Consider the following 13,312-nt stretch of genomic DNA (forward strand, 5'->3'; position numbering starts at 1 on the left):
ATGTGCTTGAGCTCTTCTATGTCTCTTCCTTGTCTTTGTTGCTCCTCCCTCATTGCTCTTTGATCTTCTCTAATTTCATGAAGGATGATGGAGTACTCTTGATGTTCCACCCTTAATTGTCCCATGTTGGAACTTAATTCTCCTAGGGAGGTGTTGATTTGCTCCCAAAAATTTTGTGGAGGAAAGTGCATCCCTTGAGGTATCTCAGGGATTTCTTGATGATGAGCTTCCTCACGTGTTTCTTGAGCTCCATGAGTGGGCTCTCTTCTTTGCTCCATCCTTTTCTTAGTGATGGGATTCTCTTCTTCAATGGGAATGTCTCCTTCTATGAAAGCTCCAGCTGAGTGACATAGATGGCAAATAAGATGAGGGAAAGCTAGCCTTGCCAAGGGGGAGGGCTTTTCGGCTATTTTGTAGAGTTCAAGGGAGATGACTTCATGAACTTCTACTGCCTCTCCAATCATGATGCTATGAATCATGATGGCTCGATCCACAGTAACTTCAGATTGGTTGCTAGTGGGAATGATGGAGCGTTGGATGAACTCCAACCATCCTCTAGCCACAGGCTTGAGGTCCAGTCTTCTAAGTTGAACCGGTTTGCCTTTTGAGTCAATCTTCCATTGAGCTCCTTCCACACATATGTCCATGAGGACTTGGTCCAACCTTTGATCAAAGTTGACCCTTCTAGTGTAGGGGCGTGCATCTCCTTGCATCATAGGCAAGTCAAACGCCAACCTCACATTTTCCGGACTAAAATCTAAGTATTTCCCCCGAATCATGGTAAGATAATTCTTTAGGTTCGGGTTCTTACTTTGATCATGGTTCTTAGTGATCCATGCATTGGCATAGAACTCTTGAACCATTAGGATGCCGACTTGTTGGATGGGGTTTGTTAGAACTTCCCAACCTCTTCTTTGGATTTCATGTCGGATCTCCGGATACTCATTTCTCTTGAGCTTGAATGGGACCTCGGGGATTACCTTCTTCTTGGCCACAACATCATAGAAGTGGTCTTGATGAGCTTTAGAGATGAATCTTTCCATCTCCCATGACTCGGAGGTGGAAGCTTTTATCTTTTCTTTCTCTTTTCTAGAGGATTCTCCGATCTTAGGTGCCATCAATAGTAATGGAAAAACAAAAAGCTTATGCTTTTACCACACCAAACTTAGAATATTGCTCGCCCTCGAGCAAGAGAAGAAAGAATAGATGAAGAAGAAGAAGAAAATATGGAGGAGAGGAGGGAGAGGTGTATTCGGCCAAGAAGGGGAAGAGAGGGTTGTGTTGTGTGAAAATGAAGAAGAATGGAGGGCTTTATATAGGGAAGGGAGGGGGGTTAAGGTTCGGCCATATAGGGTGGGTTTGGCTGGGAAATTGATTTTGAATTTTGAAGGTGGGTGGAGTTTATGAGGTAGGTTTATGGGGAAGAGTGGATGGATGTGAGTGGTGGTAGGTGGTGATAGGGAAGAGAGATTGAGGTGATTGGTGAAGAGTTTTGGGGAAGAGTGTTTATTGGGAAGAGAGTATGAACATTGAGAAGAGGGAAGAGAATGAGTGGTGGTAGGTGGGGATCCTGTAGGGTCCACAGATGCTGATATGATCCTGTGGAGTCCACAGATCCTGAGGTGTCAAGGAATTGCATCCCTGCACCAATTAGGCATGTAAAATGCCTTTGCATGCAATTCTGGCGTTTAAACGCCGAATTGATGCTTGTTCTGGGCGTTCAGCGCCCAGATGCTTGTTTCTGGCGTTCAGCGCCAGCTCTTCCTCAGTGGGCATTTCTGGCGTCTGAACGTCAGGATGCTGCTTATTTCTGGCATTCAATGCCAGATCCATGCTCTGTTCTGGCGTTGAACGCCAGCCAGATGCTCCTTACTGGCGTTTAAATGCCAGTAAGCCCTTCCTCCAGGGTGTGATTTTTTTCTGCTATTTTTTATTCTGTTTTTGAGTTTTCTATTTATTTTGTGACTCCACCTGATCATTAACCTAATAAAACATGAAAAAACAATAAAAATAAAAATAGATTAAGATAAATAAAAATTGGGCTGCCTCCTAACAAGCGCTTCTTTAATGTCAATAGCTTGACAGTGGGCTCTCATGGAGCCTCACAGATATTCAGAGCATTGTTGAGACTCCCCAACACCAAACTTAGAGTTTGGATATGGGAGTTCAACACTAAACTTAGAGTTTGGTTGTGGCCTCCCAACACCAAACTTAGAGTTTGACTGTGGGGGCTCTGGTTGACTCTGTTTTGAGAGAAGCTTACTGTGCCTCTTTTCCATGTTTACAAAAGGATGTCCTTGAGTTTTAAACTCAAGGGAGTCCTCATTCAATTGAAGGACTAGTTCACCTCTGTTAACATCAATCACAGCTCTTGCTGTGGCTAGGAACGGTCTTCCAAGGATGATGGATTCATCCTCATCCTTCCTAGTATCAAGGATTATGAAATCAGCAGGGATGTAAAGGCCTTCAACCTTTACTAACATGTCCTCTACTTGTCCATAAGCCTGTTTTCTGGAATTGTCTGCCATCTCTAATGAGATTTTAGCAGCTTGTACCTCAAAGATTCCCAATTTCTCCATTACAGAGAGTGGCATGAGGTTTATTCCTGACCCAAGGTCACATAGAGCCTTCTCAAAGGTCATGGTGCCTATGGTACAAGGTATTAGGAACTTTCCAGGATCTTGTTTCTTCTGAAGCAATCTCAGTTGATCCAATGCATTTAGTTCATTGGTGAACAGGGGAGGTTCATCTCCCCAAGTCTCATTACCAAATAAATTGGCATTCAGCTTCATGATTGCACCAAGGAACTTGGCAACTTGCTCTTCAGTAACATCCTTATTCTTTTCAGAAGAGGAATACTCATCAGAGCTCATGAATGGCATAAGGAGGTTCAATGGAATCTCTATGGTCTCTAGATGAGTCTCAGATTCCTTTGGTTCCTCAGAGGGAAACTCCTTGTTGATCATTGGACATCCCAGGAGGTCTTCCTCCTTGGGATTCACGTCCTCCTCCTCTCTTGTGGGTTCGGCCATGATAGTCAATTCAATGGCCTTGCACTCTCCTTTTGGATTTTCTTCTGTATTACTTGGGAGAGCACTAGGAGGAGTTTCAGTGATCTTCTTACTCAGCTGGCCCACTTGTGCCTCCAAATTTCTAATTGAGGACCTTGTTTCATTCATGAAACTTACAGTGGCCTTGGACAGATCAGAGACTATGTTTGCTAAATTAGAGGTATTTTGTTCAGAGTTCTCTGTCTGTTGCTGAGAAGATGATGGAAAAGGTTTACTACTGTTAAACCTGTTTCTTCCACCATTATTAAAGCCTTGTTGAGGCTTTTGTTGATCCTTCCATGAGAAATTTGGGTGATTTCTCCATGAGGGGTTATAGGTGTTTCCATATGGTTCACCCATGTAATTCACCTCTGCTATTGCAGGATTTTCAGGATCATAAGCTTCTTTTTCAGAAGATGCCTCTTGAGTACTGTTGGATGCAGCTTGCATTCCATTCAGACTCTGAGAAATCATATTGACTTGCTGAGTCAATATTTTATTCTGGGCCAATATGGCATTCAGAGTATCAATTTCAAGAACTCCCTTCTTCTGAGGCGTCCCATTACTCACAGGATTCCTCTCAGAAGTGTACATAAACTGGTTATTAGCAACCATGTCAATGAGTTCTTGAGCTTCTGTAGGCATTTTCTTTAGGTGAATGGATCCACCTGTAGAAGTATCCAATGACATCTTAGCTAATTCAGACAGACCATCATAGAATATATCCAGGATGGTCCATTCTGAAAGCATGTCAGAAGGACACTTTTTGGTCAATTCCTTGTATCTCTCCCAAGCTTCATAGAGGGATTCACCTTCTTTCTGTCTAAAGGTTTGAACATCCACTCTAAGCTTACTCAGCTTTTGAGGGGGAAAGAACTTGGCTAAGAAAGCCTTGACCAGCTTATCCCAAGAGTTCAGGCTATCCTTAGGTTGAGAGTCCAACCATATTCTAGCTCTATCTCTCACAGCAAAAGGGAAAAGCATGAGCCTGTAGACTTCAGGATCTACTCCATTAGTCTTAACAGTATCACATATCTGCTGCAAGAATTCAGTTAAGAACTGAAAAGGGTCTTCAGATGGAAGTCCATGAAACTTGCAGTTTTGTTGCATCAGAGAAACTAATTGAGGTTTAAGCTCAAAGTTGTTTGCTCCAATGGTAGGGATGGAGATGCTTCTTCCATGTAAATTGGAATTAGGTGCAGTGAAGTCACCAAGCATCCTCCATGCATTTTTATTATTTTCGGCTGCCATCTTCTCTTCCTGTTCGAAAATTTTTGTAAGCTTATCTCTGGATTGTTGTATTTTAGCTTCTCTTAGTTTCCTCTTCAGAGTCCTTTCAGGTTCAGGGTCTGCTTCAACAAGAATGTTCTTGTCCTTGCTCCTGCTCATATGAAAAAGAGGGAACAGAAAAATAATAATAATAGGGATCCTTTTTACCCAGGTATAGAGGTTCCCCTGTGTGAGTAGAAGAAGAAAAGAATGTAATGTAAAGAAGGGAGGAAGAGAAAATTCAAACACAGATGGAAGAGGGGGTTCGAATTTGGGTGAGATGAAGTGTTAGTAGATGAATAAATAAATAGAAGGAGATGAGAGAGAAAGAGGATTTTCGAAAATAAAATTTTGAAAAGGGGTTAGTGATTTTCGAAAATTAGGAATGAAAGCAAATTAAAATTAAAAAATTGAAACAATTAGTTATTTAAAAAGAATTTTTGAAAAAGAGGGAAGAGATTTTTCGAAAATTAGAGGGAGAGAGTTAGTTAGGTAGTTTTGAAAAAGATAATAAACAAACAAAAAGTCAATTAGTTAGTTGAAAAAGATTTGAAAATCAATTTTGAAAAGATAAGAAGATAAGAAGTTAGAAAAGATATTTGAAAATCAAATTTTTGAAAAAGATAAGATTTTAAAAAAGATATGATAGAAAGATATGATTTGAATTAGTTTTGAAAAAGATTTGACTTTTGAAATCACAATTAATGACTTGATTCACAAGAAATCACAAGATATGATTCTATAACTTAAAGTTTGAATCTTTCTTAACAAGCAAGTAACAAACTTGAAATTTTTGAATCAAAATATTAATTGTTGATGATATTTTCGAAAATTATGAGATAAAATTAAGAAAAATATTTTTGAAAAATATTTTTGAAATTTTCGAAAATAAATAAGAAAAATGAAAAAGATATGATTTTTGAAAAAGATTTTGAAAAAGATAAAATTTTTAAATTGAAATTTTGATTTGACTCATAAGAAACAACTAAATTTTAAAAAGTTTTGAAAAAGTCAACTCAAATTTTCGAAAATTTATGAGTGAAAAAGGGAAAGATATTTTTTTATTTTTGAATTTTAATGATGAGAGAGAAAAACATGAGAAAGACTCAATGCATGAGAATTTTTAGATCAAAACAATGAATGCATGCAAGAACACTATGAATGTCAAGATGAACACCAAGAACACTTTGAATGTCAAGATGAACATCAAGACTTATTTTTGAAAATTTTAAATGCAAAGAAAACATGCAAGACACCAAACTTAGAAATCTTTCATGTTTAGACTCTATGGATGCAAGAATGCATATGAAAAACAAGAAAAGACACAGAACAAGAAAACATGAAGATCAAACAAGAAGATTCATCAAGAACAACTTGAAGATCATGAAGAACACCATGAATGCATGATTTTTTTTCGAAAATTTTATGCAAAATTTAAAACATGCAATTGACACAAGACTCATACCAAAAACACAAAATATTTTTGATTTTATGATTTTCTAATTTTTTGGATTTTTTGAAAATTATTTGAAAAAGAAAAATAAGGATTCCAAAATTCTTAATATGAATTCCAGGAATCTTGCACTCTTAGTCTAAAGCTCCAATTTCAGGGTAGGACATGGCTTAATAGCCAGTCAAGCTTTAGCATGTAAATCAGGTGGATCAGGAACAGCAGCAGGTGGATCAGGAACAGCAGCAGGTGGATTAGCAACAACAAGCTTGCTCTTGATAATGTTGGGTTGGAAGCCCCAGTCCAAATGAATTTAGACATGGCTTTACAGCCAGTCAGGCTTCAACATGCTTCATGAAACACTAGAATTCATTCTTAAAAAATTTTAGAATAATTTTTGAAAACAGATGAGAAATTTTTGAAAGAATTTTTTTTTTTGAAAACTTTTTTGAAAATAAAATAAGAAGAAAATTACTCAATCTGAGCAACAAGATGAACCGTCAGTTGTCCAAACTCAGACAATCCCCGGCAACGGCGCCAAAAACTTGGTATGCGAAATTGTTACTCAGATTAGGTTGTAAAATTTGTTTGTTCATTCTTTCCCTGGCAATGGCACCAAAAACGGATGCACAGAACCATGGTCCAAACATAACTTCACAACTTCGCACAACTAACCAGCAAGTGCACTGGGTCGTCCAAGTAATAAAACCTTACGTGAGTAAGGGTCGATCCCATGGAGATTGTTGCTATGAAGCAAGCTATGGTCACCTTGTACATCTCAGTCAGGCGGATATCAAATGGTTATAGTATTTTCGAATAATAATAATAAATAAACAGAAAATAAAGATAGAAATACTTATGTAATTCATTGGTTAGAATTTCAGATAAGCGTATAGAGATGCTTTCGTTCCTCTGAACCTCTGCTTTTCTGCTGTCTTCATCCAATCAGTCTTACTCCTTTCCATGGCAAGCTTTATGTAAGGGCATCACCGTTGTCAATGGCTACATCTCATCCTCTCTGTGAAAATGGTCCGATGCGCTGTCACTGCATGGCTAATCATCTGGAGGCATCACCGTTGTCAATGGCTACATCCCATCCTCTCTGTGAAAATGGTCCGATGCACTGTCACTGCATGGCTAATCATCTGGAGGTTCTCGATCATACTGGAATAGGATTTACTATCCTTTTGCGGCTGTCACTACGCCCAGCACTCACGAGTTTGAAGCTCGTCACAGTCATTCAATCCCTGAATCCTACTCGGAATACCACAGACAAGGTTTAGACTTTCCGGATTCTCATGAATGCCGCCATCAATCTAGCTTATACCACGAAGATTCTGATTAAGAGATCCAAGAGATACTCATTCAATCTAAGGTAGAACGGAAGTGGTTGTCAGGCACGCATTCATAGGGAATGATGATGATTGTCACGTTCATCACATTCATGTTGAAGTGCGAATGAATATCTTAGAAGCGGAATAAGTTGAATTGAATAGAAAAACAGTAGTACTTTGCATTAATTCATGAGGAACAGCAGAGCTCCACACCTTAATCTATGGAGTGTAGAAACTCTACCGTTGAAAATACATAAGTGAAAGGTTCAGGCATGGCCGAATGGCCTGCCCCCAAACGTGATCAATATGATCCAAAGATGAACTAAAAATCATAAGATGTCTAATACAATATTTATACTAAACTAGTTACTAGGGTTTACAAAAGTAAGTAATTGATGCATAAATCCACTTCCGGGGCCCACTTGGAGTGTGCTTGGGCTGAGCTTGAAGTTTACACGTGGAGAGGTCATTCTTGGAGTTGAACGCCAGTTTGTAACATGTTTCTGGTGTTCAACTATGGCTTGTGACGTGTTTCTGGCGTTTAACTCCAGACTGCAGCATAGAACTGGCGTTCAACACCCTTTTGCATCATCTAAACTCGGCCAAAGTATGGACTATTATATATTGCTGGAAAGCCCTGGATGTCTACTTTCCAACGCAATTGGAAGCGCGCCATTTTAAGTTTTGTATCTCCAGAAAATCCAATTTGAGTGCAGGAAGGTCAGAATCCAACAGCATCAGCAGTCCTTCTTCTACCTCTGAATCTGATTTTTGCTCAAGTCCCTCAATTTAAGCCAGAAAATATCTGAAATCACAGAAAAATACACAAACTCATAGTAAAGTCCAGAAATGTGAATTTAACATAAAAACTAATAAAAAAATCCCTAAAAGTAACTAGATCCTACTAAAATCATACTAAAAACAATGCCAAAAAGCGTATAAATTATCTGCTCATCAACCACGAAGACTCTGATCTCACAATCAGGAGGCTAAGAGATATGCATTCAAGCTTGCTTTCATGTAGAACGGAAGTGTTTGTCAGGCACGCGTTCATAAGTGAGAATGGTGATGAGCGTCACATAATCATCACATTCATCATGTTCTTGTGTGCGAATGAATATCTTAGAGAAGAAATAGGCTTGAGTTGAATAGAAAAACAATAGTACTTTGCATTAATTCATGAGGAACAGCAGAGCTCCACACCTTAATCTATGGCGTATAGAAACTCTACCGTTGAAAATACATAAATGAAAATAGGGTAGACATGGCCGAGTGGCCAGCCTCCCATGGAGGTCTCAGAACAAAAAAGTTACATAATGTGTTCCAGAGATGTAAATACAATAGTAAAAAGTCCTATTTATACTAAACTAGTTACTAAGGTTTACAGAAATAAGTAAATGATGCAGAAATCTACTTCGGGGCCCACTTGGTGTGTGCTTGGGCTGAGCATTGAAGCTTCCACATGTAGAGGTCTTCCTTGGAGTTAAACGCTAGGTTATAACCTGTTTCTGGCATTTAACTCTGATTTGCAACCTGTTTCTGGCGTTTAACTCCAGAATAGGGCAGAAAGCTGGCGTTGAACGCCAGTTTGCGTCATCTAAACTCATGCAAAGTATGGACTATTATATATTGCTGGAAAGCTCTGGATGTCTACTTTCTAACGCAATTAAGAGCGTGCCATTTGGGTTCCTGTAGCTCCAGAAAATCCACTTTGAGTGCAAGGAGGTCAGAATCCAACAGCATCTGCAGTCCTTCTTCAGCCTCTGAATCAGATTTTTACTCAAGTCCTTCAATTTCAGTCAGAAAATACCTGAGATCACAGAAAAACACACAAAATCATAGTAAAGTCCATAAATGTGATTTTTATTTAAAAACTAATAAAAATATATTAAAAACTAATTAAATCACACTAAAAACTATGTAAAAACAATGCCAAAAAGCGTATAAATTATCCGCTCATCACCCAGTACTTGCGAGTTTGAAGCTCGTCACAGTCATCCCATCCTAGATCCTACTCAGAATACCACAAACAAGGTTTAGACTTTCGGGATCTCAAGAATAGCCGCCAATAATTCTAACCTATACCACGAAGGTTCTAATCTTAGATTAGAAACCCAAGAGATATGCACTCAAGCTATTGCAGATAGAACGGAGGTGGTTGTCAGGCACGCATTCATAGGTGAGAATGATGATGAGTTGTCACGGATCATCACATTCATCAGGTTGAAGAACGAGTGAATATCTTAGAATAGAAACAAGCGTGATTGAATGAAAAACAGTAGTAATTGCATTAATCCATCAAAACACAGCAGAGCTCCTCACCCCCAACCATGGAGTTTAGAGACTCATGCCATAGAAAATACAAATTCTAATGTAAAATGTTATGAGGTACAAAATGAATCACTAAATGTGGTTTTTATAATGAACCAGTAACCTAGGTTTACAGAAAATGAGTAAGCTAAGATAGATAGTGCAGAAATCCACTTTCGGGGCCCACTTGGTGTGTGCTTGGGCTGAGCATTGAAGCTTTCACATGTAGAGACCTTTCTTGGAGTTAAACGCCAGCTTTTGTGCCAGTTTGGGCGTTTAACTCCAGCTTTTATGCCAGTTCTGGCGTTTAACGCTAGAAAAGGGTAGAAAGTTGGCGTTTAAACGCCAGTTTGCGGTATCAAAACTCGGGCCAAGTATAGACTATTATATATTTTTAGAAAGTCCAGGATGTCTACTTTCCAACACAATTAAGAGCTCTCCAATTGGGCTTTTGTAGATCCATAAAATCCACTTTGAGTGCAGGGAGGTCAGAATCCAACAGCATCTGTAGTCCTTTTTCAACCTCTGAATTAAATTTTTGCTCAGGTCCCTCCATTTCAGCCAGAAAATATCTGAAATCACAGAAAAACACACAAACTCATAGTGAAGTCCAGAAATGTGATTTTTATTTAAAAACTAATAAAAATATAATAAAAAGTAACTAAAACATACTAAAAACTGCCTAAAAACAATGCCAAAAAGTGTATAAATTATCCGCTCATCACTCCGCCATGTATGGTTCACCTGTAAGATGTATTAGTAGTGCCAACAGAAGGTTAGGAAGTAGCGGGCTCCAAGTCACTCTCCATACCGTCTAGTGATTCGGTATGTTCCTTAAGAGAGGCATATTAAATGAAATTAGCATTACTAAAAGACAATATTCAAAGTGCAATTAAATGAAATTAGCAAGTACCCACTAACAATTATCAACATACAGTCACTCAAACAACACAATTAATCATGAAAATCATCAATGTAACATTAGCAATTCAAGATTCACAAGATTTATGAAATGGGTATAAAGTGACAATTGACAAGAAAACATAAATCTAACACAAGATCTAAACAAAATTATGCTAAGGAATTCAAAATAAGCAATCAAAACTAGTAATTAACAAGATCCAATTCAGAATTCAACAAGGGAAGATAAATTCAAACTAGAAGAACAAAAACCAAAAACTAGCTAAAAATTGTGTCTAAGTGTCAAATAATTGATCCCCCCTTTCCCCTAGCATCCTTGGGTCTTTTCCATGCAAAATCAGCTTGAATTTGGGCCTCTTGAGCCTCAGAAATCGCCAGGCATGATTTCCTTTAATGAGGTCATGTGCAGCTTATCGCACGTACGCGCCATGAATGCGTGCGCGCCAATTGCTTTTGTGATCCACGCGTGCGTGCCCTGTACGCGTGCACGCCGGTGTGGATTTTCCTAATCTGCGCGGATGCGTCCATCTTTGCGCGCCGCTTCCAGCTGTCCTCATCCACGCGTGCGCGCAAGGTGCGCGTGCGCACGAGGTGCGCGTGCGCGCGAGGTGCGCGTGCGCACACATGCTGAAATTCCCAAAATCCAAATCTTCATGTTCCTTCCTCTTGTGCATGCTTTCTTTCTCTCTTCTAGGCCATTCTTACCCTATAAATTCTGAAATCACTCAACAAACATGTCACGGCATCGAATGGTAATAAAAGAGGATCAAAATATAGCAATTTTAAGGCAAAAGAAGCATGTTTTTCATCATGGAGCAATATTAGAAAGAGAACACAAAACCATGAATTTCTTGTGAATAAGTGTGAAAAAATATTGACAAAACCCCCCAAATTCTACACAATATAAACCACAAAATTGGGGTTTATCATGCATCTCTCGTGCACTCATTCTTCACTAGAGCTCCCTTAGTGAGTGATGGGTGAAAATTAGATTTCCACACAAAACTCACCGGCAAGTGTACCGGGTCGCATCAAGTAGTAATAACTCACAAGAGTGAAGTCGATCACACAAGGATTGATGGATCAAGCAACTTTAGTGAGTGATCAATTTAGTTAAGCAGACAGTGATGAATTGAATGAGAATTTAAGCAGCAGAATGTAAATGACAAGAAATTTAAATTGTAGAAAGTAAATCTGACAAAATCTTAAAGAACAAGAAATGTAAATTGCATCAAATGTAAAGGGAATTGGGTGCAGGAAATTTAAAGGAAGCAGTAAATCAAAACTCAGAATGATTGTAGAAGAATTAAATTGCAGGAAAAGTAAATTTGAATCTCAACAATCTCAAATGTAAAGTTGCAGAAAGTAAAATTGCAGAAAAGGAAATTGTAGCAGAGAAGTGTAAGAAATGGAAATTGCAATAAGCTGAATTGAATTCTGAAATATAGAGAGTACAGAAAAATAAAAGTGTATCAAAGAGAGCTTCCTATCCTACTCCTACTCCTACTACTGCCTACTACTACTGTAGCCTAACCGATCTCCTCCTAATGAAATGAAACTGATGCCTTTATATAGGCTTTACAAAATGAAAATGAAATTGAAATTGAAAACAGATTACAATTCAAATGAAATTCCTAATCTAGCTTTTTCTTGTGCCTTTGAGTCATGTTAATGGGCTTTGCTTGCTTTTGGGCTTCAATGAAATGGGTCTTGGGTGTTGCCTTCACGGGAGCGTTCAGTTCACAAAATGTGCGCCCCGTTCATTTCGTGCGTGCTTCTCTTTGGTGTGCAAAATTTCTTCCTTAGCGCTCTCTTAGTGAATGCCAAGTTAACTTAGTGAGCGCTCCTAGTATGTATGGACAGCAAAGCTTTTGCTCCAAGCTTGAAAATCCAAGAAAAAGTTGGCTTAGTGAGCGTGGCGCTCACTTTGGAAACGAGCGCTACTCCAAATGTGTTTTTGGGCTTTAAATATGCCTATCACTTGCACTTCAATTTCATGCCAAATATAAATTATTATAATCGTTGGAAATCTCTGAATGTTATCTTTCCAACGCAACTGAAAGCGCATCAATTGGACATCTGTAGCTCAAGTTATGGTCCTTTGAAGAAGGCATGGTCGTGCTATCAGAGGTCGCTGGTTTTCTTCCTTAGCGCTCTCTTAGTGAGCGCCAAGTTAACTTAGTGAGCGCTGTTTGGAGACCAAAGTTTAGCGCCAGCTTCTGAGGCACAAACTTAATGTTGACGCCATACTATTATATATCGTTGGAAAGATCTGGATGTCTACTTTCCAATGCATTTGAGAGCGCAATATTCAAAGCTCTACAGCTCGAGTTATTCTCCTTGGAAGGTGAAGAGATCAGCTGGCCTTACTGCAGGTTGATACTATATTCATCTTTGCGCTTTTGGGGTAAGTTTTCTCCCTCAGATTTAGTGTTCACCATGTAGTGCCATATATGCTTGGAAAGCTCTAGATTCTTACTTTCCAATGCCACTTGAATCACCTCATTTGGAGTTTTGTAGCTCGAGTTATTCTTGTTGGAGTGTAAAGAGGTCAGGGTTGCAAATCCTCTTTGCTCCTCCTTGAGTCTGTTTCTAATTCTTTTGCCACCTTGGGAGTATGATTCTTCTTTTAGTGATTTTTATTGCTTCTTCTTCTATTATCTCCTACAAAGTTTATAAAATCAAAAGATCAAAAAAATATATCATTTAAGCACAAAAGCATTCAATATTTAGGCACTAATCATTAATTTCTTGTATGAAAAAGCATAGAAAAACATGACATGATGACATGTCATCACAACACCAAACTTAAACCTTACTTGTTCCCAAGAAAGAAAAAAATCATGCAATAAAGATTGACAATCTAAGGTAAGAAGAATAGCAACTCAATGTTCATGGTTGGCTAGTTTTCTATGCATGCCACAATCACAAAAGAAAGGTAAATGATTGATGCTTCTATCTAGCTCAATTTATGAAAT

At 38.6% G+C, this 13,312-nt stretch overlaps 1 non-coding gene across 1 annotated transcript; it reads left to right on the forward strand.

The window, feature by feature from the left end:
• The first annotated feature begins 3,794 nt into the window (after positions 1 to 3,794).
• Positions 3,795 to 3,902, forward strand: LOC148568150 (small nucleolar RNA R71). The gene has a single exon (XR_015882881.1). It is a non-coding gene; the product is annotated as a small nucleolar RNA R71 (small nucleolar RNA).
• Positions 3,903 to 13,312: the final 9,410 nt, after the last annotated feature.

Source organism: Arachis ipaensis, chromosome B4 (genome assembly GCF_059453495.1).
Source record: "Arachis ipaensis isolate K30076 ecotype BB chromosome B4, ASM5945349v1, whole genome shotgun sequence".
NCBI lineage: Eukaryota > Viridiplantae > Streptophyta > Magnoliopsida > Fabales > Fabaceae > Arachis > Arachis ipaensis.